The sequence below is a fragment of the Suncus etruscus genome, chromosome 8, assembly GCF_024139225.1.
Source record: "Suncus etruscus isolate mSunEtr1 chromosome 8, mSunEtr1.pri.cur, whole genome shotgun sequence".
Lineage (NCBI taxonomy): Eukaryota > Metazoa > Chordata > Mammalia > Eulipotyphla > Soricidae > Suncus > Suncus etruscus.
Genome location: NC_064855.1, coordinates 40,862,353 through 40,876,443, shown reverse-complemented (window position 1 = coordinate 40,876,443; position 14,091 = coordinate 40,862,353). Strand labels below are relative to the sequence as shown.

Sequence of the window (14,091 nt, the reverse complement as noted above, 5' to 3'; positions counted from 1 at the left end):
GGGGGGAAAAAGGGGGAAAGAAAAAGAAAAAAAGTGCTTCTTGTGTCAATGTCATGGAGAGATCTACTTATGCTTTCTTGTATGTAATTTACAGATTCAGGTCTGATATTGAGGTATTTAAACCATTTTAATTTGACATTTGTGCATGATGCCAGAAAAGTGTTTATGTTCTTTTCTCTTTTGCACTAAGGTGAACAATTTTCCCAACACAGTGGATTTTCTTGATTCACTTCATATTTCTTTTTTCTTATCAAAGATTAATTGTAAAATATACTTGAGAGTCTGTCTTTGGTTTTTCAATTCTATTTCTTTGATAGAAGGGTCTATTTTTATTCTAGTACCTATTATTTTAGTTGCTACTGCTTTGTAATACATCTTGAAGGTTGGGAAAGTGATAATTCTCATCTTATTTTACCCAACGATTGCATTGGCTATTCAGGGAGGTTTAGTATTTCATATAAGTTACATAAGTTTTTTTTATATATTTATTTGAAAAATGTTGTGTGTATCTTTATAGAGACTATTACATTCGTATAATGCTTTGGAGGAATATTGCCATTTTGATGATGTTAATCTTTTCAACCCATAAGCAAAAATGAGTTTTTATTTCCTTGCATCTTCCTTTTATTTTATTTTGTGTAAGTATTTATTATTTGTATAAGTATTTCATCTCTTTGGTGAAGCTGATTCCTCAAAGTTTGATATTCTGAGGCACAACTGTGAGTGGAAATTTTGTTATGTTTTAATATCTTTATTTAAGCACCATGATTACAAACATGTTTGTAGTTGGATTTCAGTCATAAAATCAGTGCAACATTCCTACCACCAGTGCCCCCCCTCTTCCTCCTTTCCCACCCCCTGCCTGTATTTGAGACAGACATTTTACTATTATACTAAGTAAAATAAGTCAGTGGAGAGACACAGAATAGTCTCTCTCATCTATGGTTTTAAGAAAAATAAAAGGCATTATTGAAATAATTCCCAGAGATAAGGGCCAGAAGGACCTGCTCATGATATGAAGCTCACCACAAAGAGTGGTGAGTGCAGTTAGAGAAATAACTACACTGAGAACAATCAAAACAGTGACAATGAGTGAGGGAAGTAGATAGCCTGTCTAGAATACAGGCAGGGCGGGGGAAAATGGGAGGGGGGCATTGGTGATGGGAATATTGCACTGGTGAAGGGGGTGTTCCTTTTTATGACAAAAACCCAACTACAGGGGCCGGAGAGAGCATGGAGGTAAGGCGTTTGCCTTTCATGCAGAAGGTCATCAGTTTGAATTTCGGCATCCCATATGGTCCCCTGTGCCTACCAGGAGCAATTTCTGAGCATGGAGCCAGGAGTATCCCCTGAGCACTGCCGGCTGTGACCCAAAAACCACATACACACACACACACACAAAAAGCAAAACAAAAACCCAACTACAATTATGTTTATAATCACAGTGTTTAAATAAAGATTTTTGGAGGGGCCACAAGCAGTAACATTCAGGGGTTAGTCCTGCCTATGTTGCCATAAATCACTCTTGGCTTGAAGGACCATATGGGATGCTGGGGATCAAACCGAGGTTTGTTCTGGGTCAGTCAAATGCAAGGCAAACATCCTACCACTGAGCTATGGCTCTGGTCCCAAAATAAAAATATTATTTAAAAACATAATTTCTTTATCTAAGCACCATGGCTACAAACATGTTTTTAATTGGGGTTCAGCCATAAAATGCACACACTTCTACCAGTGCAATTGTTCCGCAACCATTGTCACCCTCCCCCCTATTTTCTACCTCCCCACCCCTCCTGCCTGACTTCAAGACAGGCATTATATTTTTCTATCATTGTCATGGTAGCTATTAGTGTAGTTTTATCTCTAACTGCATTTGCCACTCTTTGTGATAAATTTGTTATCACGGGCTGGTCCTTCCAGGCTCCTCTCTATTGTCTCTGGGTGTTATTGTTATACTGCATTTTATTTTTCTTAAATCCCACATATGAGTGAGACTATTCTGTGCTTATCTCTCTTCCTCTGACATATTTCACTCAAATTAATAGTCTCCAAATCCATCTATTTATAAGCAAATATTGTGACTTCATTTCTTCTAACAGTTGCATAGTATTCCGTTGTATAGATGTATCAGTTTCTTTATCTACTCATCTGTTATTGGACATGTGGATTGTTTCCAGATTCTAGCTATTGTAAATAGTGTTGCTACGAATATTGGAGTACAGAGGGAAGTATTTTCTTAAAGGAAAAAATATAGATGGCCAAAAGGCACATGAAAAAATGTCCCACATCATTAATAATCAGGGAGATGCAAATCAGAGCAACAATAAGATATCATCTCATACTACATAGACTGGAACACATCACAAAGAACAAGAATAACCACTGCTGGTGTGTATGTGGGGAGAAAAAAAACTCTCATTTACTGCTTTTGTGAATGTCATCTAGTCCAGCCTTTTTGTAAAATAATGTGGATATTCCTTTAAACCCTGGACATTGAGCTTCCCATATGATCCAGCAGTACCACTTCTAGGGATATACTCTAGGACTAAAAAAACACAATATAATAATGCCCTCTGCATTCTTACGTTCATAGCAGCAATATTTACAACAATATATTTTACCATGAAACTCCCCCCCCCCCTTTTTTTTGGTAGATGAAGCACACACTTCAAGGCTCAGGACTTACTCCTGACTTATTCCCATATTGTTTCTGAATAGACATTACTTCTTTGTTTCTTATAATAGGTTCCTTTGCTAGAGGCAAACTGTTTATAAATCTGAAAGGTTTATCTGTAGGTTCTCAGTTTTGTTACATTGGTCTAATAGTGTATCTTTATTCCAGTACTATACAGATTTCTTGTTTGTGAGATAGTTTTGGGGTCAAACCCAGTGACATTCAGGGATTACTCCTGGCTCTGCATCCTGGAATTACTCCTGACAATGTTCATATGGATTGCTATCCATCAAACCCAGGTCAATTGTGAGCAATGCAAGCACCTTATCTGCTGTACTATTTATTCAGCCCCTATATTGTTTTTCTTACTCTAGTTTTATAGTATGTATGTATGTATATAAATATAAATATATATATTTGATCAACACTCAGCTATGTTTAGGGATTATTCCTTGCTCTCTAGACTCAGGAATCACTCCTGGGGTGTTAGTGGATCATATGGAATGTCAGAAATCAAATACAGTCAACTGTATGCAAGACAAGCACCATATATGCTGTGCTATCTCTGTGGTCTAATGAATTGTAATTTTAAAACTTAATTTTTCAAATCCATAAACGTGGAATAAATTTCTATTTCTTTCAATAGTGACTTACAGTTCTTCCTGTGTAAATTATTCATTAATTTTGTAAAGTTGATTCCTAAGCCAAGTTGATTTCTGAGTTAAACTGTTAAATTAAATCCAAGTTTGTTTGCTTATTTGTTTTTTGTTTTTCTTTTTTGGCTTCTGAAATACCCTGTGGAGTTTAGGGATACTTTTAGTTCTGTAATTAAGGATCTAGTGAATAGCTAGAGAAACCCTTGAAAAAAGGAATATGGGAGGCATCACTTCCCCCAACTTCAAATTGTATTACAAAGCTATAGTCATTAAAACAGCACGGTATTGAAATAAAGACAAATCCTCAGATCATTGGAATAGACTTGAGTATTCAGAAAATGTGCCCCAGATATACAATGAATTAATTTTTCATAAAGGGGTAAGAAATGCAAAATGGAGCAAGGAAAGCCCTCTTCAACAAGTGATGTTGGCACAACTGGTCAACCACATGAAAAAAAGCAAAACAAGACCTCCATCTAATACCACACACAAAGGTCAAATTCAAATGGATTAAATACCTTGATATCAGACCCAAACCATAAAGTATATAGAATAACGCATAGGTAAAACACTCCATGACATTGAGACTAAACGCATTTTCAAGGAGGAAATAGCACTCTCCAAACAAGTGGAAGCAGAGATAAACAGATGGAACTATATTAAGCTGAGAAGCTTCTACATCTCAAAGGAAACATTGCCTAGGATACAGTTACAGAGTAACTGCTCATATCTATCAAGGTGAAAAATTGACAGAGTTGTTTTTTCAAGATGAATTTTATACTGATAAGATATAATTTCTAATGTCTTCTGACCATGTGTTTATAATAAATTTTCTATTTTGAATAACTATTACTAATTTGGGTCACATTTCATAATTACATATTGAGAAGTTATGTTAAGAGATGTAATTCAATATTTGTTTTATCTTTCCTAGTGAACCTGAGTCAACATGTTATGTTGCAACATCTAATCTAGATGGAGAGACAAATCTAAAAATACGGCAGGTAAAGATACCAGTATCTCCTAATCCCACTTTTAAAAACATTCTTTACTTAAACATCATGGGTTACCAAGTTATTCATAATACACTTATTTCTGGCATTCAATATTACAACAACACCAATCCCATCACCAGTGTAACATTTCCTCCATCATTGTCCCTAGTTTTCTACCCTTCCTCAAAACTACCTTTTCAGGTACAAATAATTTACTTAATATTGTTTACAACAAGTAAATTGTAATGGAATTATCAAAAATTTATTAAAAGAATTGTGAAAATTGCCATATTTCACAATGGGGTCATTAAATCATTTTTCTGAGGGTTTACTAAGCTATTTATTACTAATTGAGCATTCTGATATTGGTTCTGTTTGTTGGATGTATGTAGCTTCTATGATAATTTCACATCTAATTTGCTGCATTTCTACTGGGATGTCAATATTAAAAAATTAGATCTCATGGATCTCTCTACTGATGAGCTTACTTGGCTGTTCATGAGTGCAGCTTCCAGAATTTCCAGAATTATGGAGGTAGGAGTGGTGAGGGTGGAGAGGCTCTACTCTATATCCAAAAAGGCCCCAGACTTTTCAACACTCCAAATAAAACAAATTGAGTTTTGGGCATCTAGGTGTCCCTACAGAGATTAGAGGAAAAGTGTTGAAGTTGGGCCATTGGCATGGCAGTATTTGGGTATGCAAGCAGCAGGAGAGGAGGCTTACTCTTCCCCTCTCCCAAGGTACCACAGAGTCATCAGCTGTAAGACAACAAATACCCATTATTTTTCATAGCCTGACTTGCTTTTCTTTTGAGAGTTAACTGAGTCTATGGTGCTGTCTGATGAGCATACATGATTGTGGCTATGGAACGTCTGCCCCCTTTTATTTAAGTCCTGGCAGTGCTCAGGACTGGTGAATAGGAAGACCATATAGAATGCCAGAGATTAAACCCAGGTCAGTCATATGCAAATCAAGAGTCCTCTCTTTGTACTATATCTGAATCCCAATCAATTCCTTTTAAATTTTAATTTTAATGACACATTGTCAAGTTTTGTGATATGCCAGTTGATTTTTTATGAAGAAAAATCTCACTACTATTAAATGAATCAAATTTATCTTCATCAATTTGTTTTGTTTTGGGGCCACACCCAGTGGTGCTTAGTGGTTATCTGGCTTTGTGCTCAGGAATCAATCCTGGTGAGCTTGGGACCATATGGGCAGCAGGATATTGAATGTGGGTAGGCTGCATGCAAGGCAAATGCCCTACTGCTATACTCTCTCTCTGGACCTCTTCATCAATTATTTTAAGAAAACTATATATATATACCATATATAATATGCATCTCTTAAAGCAGAACCTAGGATAATGTGCTACTCTTTTTTAATTTTATATATAATATATATTTTATTTTATTGAAATCATTGTGATTTACAAAGTCATTCACATACAAAGAATCAAGACCAGTCCCACCACCAGTGTCTACTTCCTCTCCACCATGTTCCCAAAGAGTATTCCAACTCCCACCTTTTGCCTCACAGCTTGCCAGTATAACAGGACCATTTACAGTTTAGATTGTTAGAATTTGGGGCCAGAGCGATAGCACAGCAGTAGGACGTTTGCCTTGCACACAGCAGAACCAGGATGGACCGTGGTTTGAATCCTGGCATCCCATATGTCCCTCGTGCCTGCCAGTTTTTGAGTGCAGAGCCAGGAGTAACCCCTGAACACAGCTGGTGTGACCCAAAAACAAAACAAAACAGCAACCAAAAAACAAAAAAGAAAAGATTGTTAGAGTTTGGTCTCTTAATTCCATTGTTGTTGACTTTGGCTTGGATAAACAGTTCTGTCTTTTTTTTTTTTTTTTTACCACTATTGCAACAATTACTCATCCCAAATAAGGAATTCCTATAACACAAAAGATAGCACATTTTTAAATTTTTGCAAAGTATTTCAAAACTATTTCTGACTGCTTTGTTATGGCTAAATATAACATAAATTAAAGGAGAGTTTAAATAAGTATTGAATTAAGTCCTTGGGTTCCAGTCCCAGAACACTGGCAAGGCATGGGTCTGGAGTCAGAGGCGGTCTGGAAAATAATTCACACACAAACACACACACACGAACACACACACACACACACACACACACACACATTAACGTGCGCGTAAAGAGAAAAGGCTTTTTTGGTAGGAATTAGAACTTTATTATAAATATTTCTAGAATATAAACTGATTTCTAGAATATTAACTTTGAAAATTTAAAACTTTTGCAACATAGACTTATTATTGTAATGTGTTTAATTTTCCACTTCCCAATATCAAAAATACACTGCAAGTTAGATCTAATAAAGAAAACAATCAACCTAAATTTCTTCATAGAGAAAACTAGTGAATATAAAACTGCCCCCACCCAAATTGAAAACAAACCCAATCAAGGAATAGATTCTGCAAAGCCTATTAATCCTCCAATTAAAATGACCTCCCAAGGGAAAAATACTTTCACCATTATATAACTTGAATGAATAAAAAAGCCACTGTCAGGGGCCGGAGAGATAGCATGGAGGTAAGGCGTTTGCCTTTCATGCAGAAGAACAGTGGTTCGAATTCCGGCATCCCATATGGTCCCCTGTGCCTGCCAGGGGCGATTTCTTAGCATAGAGCCAGTAGTTACCCCTGAGTGCTGCCGGGTGTGACCCAAAAATAAAAAAGACACTCTCAATAGGGGAAACTATATTATATGTGAGAAAAATATAATAATGCTTTTAGAAAGTAAGTTGTTAATTTTCATGATGGAGAGTAAGCATCTACTTCTTGTTAACTTGGCCTCTGTTAGAAGTGAAAGTACCTGTTCACATGAAGAAAACAATTTGAATATTATAAAACCAAGAGCCTCAACTATTTTTCAACTGAGCCTTGAGAGGACTAATTCAAGAGCTTCAAAATCCAAGGATAGACTGGTCCCAAAGCATTTCCTCCTCTGTCCTTTCTTGGCCTTGTTCCTTTTCTCTTTCCTAAGAAGATGCATCTCAACTTTTTTTCTCCTTCCAATTCTTAAGTTTTCCAGTAGTGACTCTGACTGTTTCCAACTCTGTTTTGTTCCTCTAGTTGCTCTTGTGTTTGCCTAAATTTATTACCTCAGAACCTTTTTTTCTTTTGCTTAAGCCCTTCCTCCTAGGGTTTTTCTTTGCTTCCCTCTGTATGTCTTTTTCTCTTCTGACGTATCTGTTTATGACTGTCTTGATGGGCCCTGATACTACTTTCTGAGAGCTGCTTATAAACTCCAGATTCTACTGTATGAGCTACAGCTACATTCTTGCTGACTAAGGACTACAGCTTTTTCTGAGAAACACTCCCTGGTGAATTGACAATAGCTCACTGAGTCTGATTTCAGCGTGCTGTCCTGAGCTGGCAGCCATGGTGGTAACCGGTTTTCCACTGTTTGTGAAATAGAGCATGATCTTGGGTAGGTTAGGACAGTTCCAGATGGGAGTTTCTGATCAACATTCTATACCTGAGTCTGTGATCAATCTCCTCTTTGTCCCACAGGTTTCCAAATAGTCCTCTCTCATCTTTCTGAAACAAGTCTTTGGCTCTAAGCCTCTGGTTTAGATTAGATCTGTATTTCGATATAGTCTTCAAGTTCATCTTGAAAAGAGTCATATGTCTTCATTGAATGCTTCATTAGGTTGACAATGAGGGATCCTCCATATCAGGCTGAGAACTAGGTGGAGAAATCTGATCATATTCACTTATTAATTGCTTCAGTATCTTAGCATAGACTTTTTCCAAATAGTGAGTCGTATAACAATTGGGGAGCTACAAACCATGATGCAGATGACAAAATTAGTTTAGCTCAAAAGTCCATTCCCATTTAGCTCATAAAGTGAAATCCTTTGATTGAAAATGAAGCACTGCTCCACATAAACCTTTTATAAAAGGTATCTGTAAAAAGTTCAGTACTTGTTCATTTTCTGTGATATCTTCTCTGAGCAGGGGCAGGAGTCTACAACTAAAGTTCCCCCTCCCCGCCAACTCTGAAGGCCACCAGAGGCGGAGGTGGAGGTGGTGGAGAGGCAGGGACACAAGTGCCTTGCACAGAGAAAAGGCAGAGAAAAGGTCGCTACTTCCATCAGCCCAGCAGCCAGGACATCTAGAAAACAAAAGGGCTTTTTCCTTTCCAACCAAGCATTTGACCTGAGGGAAAAACATCACACTGGAAGGTGGCACCATTCAGTTTCACCACCAAAGAGGCTCCCTTCAAAGAATTACATCCAATGAATAACAATGTGTATACTGATTGAGGTAGAAACAGACAAATCCTGTAATCTTACAAATAAGTTCTTTTTGTTTGCTTTGCTTTGCTTTGGCTCATACTGTCAGTGGTTAGGGTTAATTCCAGGTTCTGCTAGCAGGCATTACTCCTGATGCTTTGGGGACGATATGGGATAACAAAGATTGAAACAGGGTTGATTACATGCAAAGCAAGCACCTTACCAATATAGTATATCTCTAGCCACCGTAAATGAGGTCTTAATGACATTATGTACCAAAAAAATTTTAAACTGCTATTTGAAAATTTTACATTTGACTGTTCATATGTATGCATGCTAAAATATTGCAAAATTTAGACTGAACTTGAAAAAGAAAACGTTAAAAATTTTGTGGGGGAAGGTATTTTTAGTTTTGGGTCACATCTGGCTTTGTTCAGGGCTTACTCCTAGGTCCTCAGGGATCACTCTGGTTGGTTTTGGAGGACCATATGAAGTATTAGATGTAGAACCTGAGTTGGTTACATGCAAGTGTCCTTCCTGCTGTCCTTCCTTCCTCTTGCCCCTACTACTGATTTTTTAAAATTTCACTTATAGACTTCTGTTTCTGCTTATGTGTGGCACACCTTTTCTCTACTTTTTGCCCTATAACACACAACTAAGAAATTAGGGAATTATGTTAAAAATTAGAAATATAGGGGCCGGCGTGGTGGCACTAGAGGTAAGGTGTCTGCCTTGCTAGCGTTAGCCTAGGACAGACAGCGGTTTGATCCCATATGGTCCCCCAAGCCATGAGCGACATCTAAGCGCATAGCCAGGAGTAACCCCTGAGCATTACTGGGTGTGGCCCAAAAACCTAAAAAAAAAAAAAGAAAAAAGAAAAAAAATATTTATAAAGAAGGAAAATGGTAGAATCTTGGAATCCCTGAAACACACTACCAGTGGGTGAGGTTCTGAGTTTTTCTTTTGCCTTGCACATCTTATATTTTTCTTTTGCCTTGCACATCCCATATGGTCCCCCAAGCCATGAGCGACATCTAAGCGCATAGCCAGGAGTAACTCCTGAGCGTTACTGGGTGTGGCCCAAAAACCTAAAAAAAAAAAAAAAAAAAAAAAAAAGAACATAGAAAAACTAGTGGATATATACAAAAATTGCCTTAACAAAAAACTTGAATTCTCTAGTCAAGGATGAGGAAAAGCAATCTAGTAAGTGGAAAACTTGGAGACAATGGTCGCTATACTTGTCAAAAATATAGTAACAAATTAGTGGTCCTACTCTCACCTATACTAGAAAAATGTTAAAGCACCAAAAGTAAAGGTGCTGGGGAATTGAACCCAAGCTGGCATGTGCAAGGCGAACACCCTACTTACTAAGTGATCACTCAGTCAGTCTTCTACTTTTCAATAAACATTCGGGGGTGGGGAGGGTTTGGGCCACACTCAGCAGTGGTGCTCAGTTAACTCCTTGCTCTGCATTCAGGTGTTACTCTTGGCAGTTCTCTTCAGCTGTCTGGGGTGCTAAGGTTTGAATAGAGGTCAGTCATGCAAGGCAAATGTCCTACCTACTGTACAGTAGTTCTGACCCCTAGACTTAAAAAAAATCTATTTCCAACTCCAATAAGGTAGAAATTATTTGTAAAAATAATTGAAAGCAGGGCTGGAGTGGTGGCACAGTGGTAGGGCATTTGCCTTGCATGAAGCTGATGTAGAATGGACTACAGTTCCATTCCACTGGCATCCCATATGATCTCCTAAGCAAGGAGCAATTTCTGAGCACATAGCCAGAAGTAACCCCTCAGCATCACTGGGTGTGGCCCAAAAACAAAAACAAAAAAAAAATTTAAAGCAGCCATTAGAAAACTTTACAAAAGGAAAAGACTGAGAGACACCATCAATAAATCAAAACAGAGTTTTGAAATATTTTCTTCTTATTGAAAAACTATGCTGATATTCTGCTCATTTTGAGGGCTATTTACTTAAGGGATTCAATTACATATTTATCATATAATTCATAATTTATTGCCAATGTTTCCATGTTAGTTACTTGTTTTTATATTTTTTAAGTTATCTTTTGATGAAATTATGAAAGTTTATCCATGTGTGATGTGCATTATTGCTGATTTTTAATTTGTATTTTCCTAATAATTCATGCCAATAAATACATGCCTCTTGTCCATTCACATGTCTATTTCAGTATCTCCAGTCTCTATCATACTGCAAGTATTTTATATGTATTGGATATCACCCCTTTTCAGGTGTATGCAGTGTGAATATTTTATATTATTCAGTAGAAAAATCCCTTAAATACTACTTGGGAGTCAACCTTCCAAACAATCAAACAACCCCCCCCCCCAAACACTGATGATTCTTTGATTCTTATTCTCTTAAAGATGATTTGCCTCGCCTCTCTGGGGAATTGTTATCAAATTAGAATGATGCATTCTTTTTTTTTATTTTTTTATTTTTTTTTGGTTTTTGGGCCACACCCATTTGACACTCAGGGGTTACTCCTGGCTATGTGCTCAGAAATCGCCCCTGGCTTGGGGGACCATATGGGACACGGGGGGATTGAACCACGGTCCGTTCCTTGGCTAGCGCTTGTAAGGCAGATACCTTACCTCTAGCGCCACCTTCCCGGCCCATAGAATGATGCATTCTTAATCAAGCATTGTCAGAATGGCTTTCTAAATAAACATTACCATTATATACTCAAAGTTGTTAGAAATGCAGTTTTGTTACCTACCGCAGACCTGCAGGAAATAAAACAACACTATCTGTCAATCTGTAGTCTAACACTTCCATTCTGCTTTAGATAGTCATTATAGTCATTACATGTTTAGTTAGTGACTACACTTTCAGAACTTGTATTTTAATATAGATTTAAGAAAACATATTTTTTTGTTTTTTATTTTTGGGCCACACCCGGTGATGCTCGGGTTACTCCTGGCTATGCGCTCAGAAATCGCTTCTGGCTCGGGGGACCATATGGGATGCTGGGGGATTGAATCGCGGTCCATCCTAGGTTAGCGCATGCAAGGCAAATGCCTTACCCCATGCGCCACCACTCTGGCCCCTGAAAACATATCTTTGATAACTCTTTTATTTTTACTGAAATTATTTGAAAAAATGCTGGTTTGTTAAAATCTTCTAACAAATTATTTTAAAATTTAATGTGTCTTTTAAGTACAAAACATTTTTAGACATGGATTTTCATAGTTTGTTTATTGCTATTTATTGGTACTTTGCCATTAATGTGTTGTTCTTATTATTATTTTGTTTTGTGACACTCAAGTGTTACTCTTAGCTCTGCAGTCAAAAACACTCCTGGCAGGCTCTGTGGACAGGGATGCTAGGAACTGAACCAGGGTCGACTGCATGCAAGGCAAATGCCCTACTCCCTCTGCTGTTTCACTGGTCTCTAAATTTATTTTTTTTCCCTTTTCAGGCTGTGAAAGAAATAGCTAACATGCAAACAGAACAGCAATTGTCAAGTTTATCTGGAAGAATAGAATGTGAAGTACCAAACTGTCATTTGAATAGCTTCGTTGGAACCATGTATCTGAAAGACAAAAAGTATAATTTCTCTTTGCAAACATCTACATCTTTTTTTTTTTGGAGTACAGAATGTAAATGTTTTGTTCTCTCTATAGCATTTCTAAATATTATACATGTATCTATTTTATTTTATTTTACCTTAAACCATCCTTAGGAATCAAGTAATTGTTAAAAAATAATTCTTGTATATAGGTTGAAAATATATGGTATTCTCTCTTGGATTTTTTTCTAAGTTTATTACTAAATATGTCACTTGTCATTTCAGACTTTTAATGATATCCCTTTTTCTTCATGCTCTTATTTTTTTAATTTACTTTAGAACTGGTTACAAGGTTGTACATAATACAATTGTTTCTTTTCACAGTTAAAAAGTTGTTCCTGATTGAGATTTAATCATACAATGTACATCCTTCAAGAGTGCACATTTCTACCACCAGTGTCCCCAGTTTTTCTCCTATCTTCCTTCTCTCCTCCTTTCTTTCTTTCCTTCTTTTCCTCTTCTTCCTTTCTTTTTCTTTCTTTCTTTTTCTTCTTTCTTTTCCTTTCCTTTTCTTCTTTTCCTTCCTTCCTTCCTTCCTTCCTTCCTTCCTTCCTTCCTTCCTTCCTTCCTTCTTTTGTCTTTCTTCCTTTCTTTCATCATTCTGTCTTTCCTTCTTTCTGTCCTTCCTTTCACTTTCTTCTTCTTCCTCCTCCTCCTTCCTCCTTCTGCCTTCTTTCTTCTTCGTTGTTACCAAGGGGTACTATGCATATTACTTGATCTCCTTTCAGTCCTTATTCAGAGTGATTATTTACAACTATCATTGTCATAGTGGTTCCTTCTCTGCCCTAACTGCACTCTCTCACTATTTGTGGCAAGTTTCCTACCATGAACTAGTTCTTCTAGCCCTTATCTCTATTGTCTCTTAATATTATTAGCACATACTATCTTTTTAAATATACCACAAATTTTCCAATGCTTGTTCATAAATATTTTGTAAAAGTTAGAGATCATAAAAAGTTTGGAACCATGATTTATGATGCTGTTTATGATGGATTTCATGCATAAAATGTTCCTTTACCAGTTGTCCCCTTAACCCACCACTGTCTATTTCCCTTCTCCCCTAATTTAACATTTTAATCAGTATATCTATAAATGAAAGTGCTATAGAAATTAGGTCCAAGTTGTCTTTTGAATAAAAGTACTTAGCGCATTCTTTGGAAGAAAATCAGTAGGAGTATTTTGAAAGACACTAGGGATTATTTGGTTTGATACAACATAGGCTTTTCCTTAATTTCTATTGTTATTTTTTCACTCTTTTCCCGTTCTAGAGGTTTTTTTTTTTGAAACACCTTTAATATTGTATGCCAATTTACTGCTAGGTGGAAGGAGGTTAAATGAATAAGAACAAGCTTTCTTTCTGTGCTTTCTATAGCCACATGCTTTTCCTTCAATAGATTTTCAAATTTGTGCATACTAGTCCATTTTATCTTACCTAACAATAACTTTTATAATAGTCCTAAAAGCTTTAAGTTTAATCAACTATGAAAATCAATAGTCAATTAATAATCAACTTGCATACCTGGCTAAAATGAAATATTTAACAAACATCATATAAAGCAAGTTTTCTATTCCTTTGTTTGTTTGGGGGCTACACTTGGCAATGTTAAGGAGTGACTCCTGGTTCTGAGCTCAGGAATTACTTCTGGTGGTGTGTAGGGGAGCTTGTGAGATGCTGAATATAGGTCAGCCATGTGCAAGGAAAGCACCCTACTTGATCCATCCCAGGAGTTTCTTTTCTATGCCCCTTCAGGAATATGTAATTTTAATGAAGAAGCTTAATTTTACTGTTGTTTCCCCCAAAGAGTTGAACACAGTTAAAGAAATTATATATTTTTGGGAAGAACAATAGTACAGCAAGTAGAGTGCTTGTCTTTCACTTGACTGACCTAAATTTAATTTCTGG

At 36.8% G+C, this 14,091-nt stretch overlaps 1 pseudogene; it reads right to left on the bottom strand.

The window, feature by feature from the left end:
- Positions 1-7,260: 7,260 nt before the first annotated feature.
- On the bottom strand, positions 7,261-8,095 carry LOC126015694 (lysine-rich coiled-coil protein 1-like; annotated as a pseudogene).
- Positions 8,096-14,091: the final 5,996 nt, after the last annotated feature.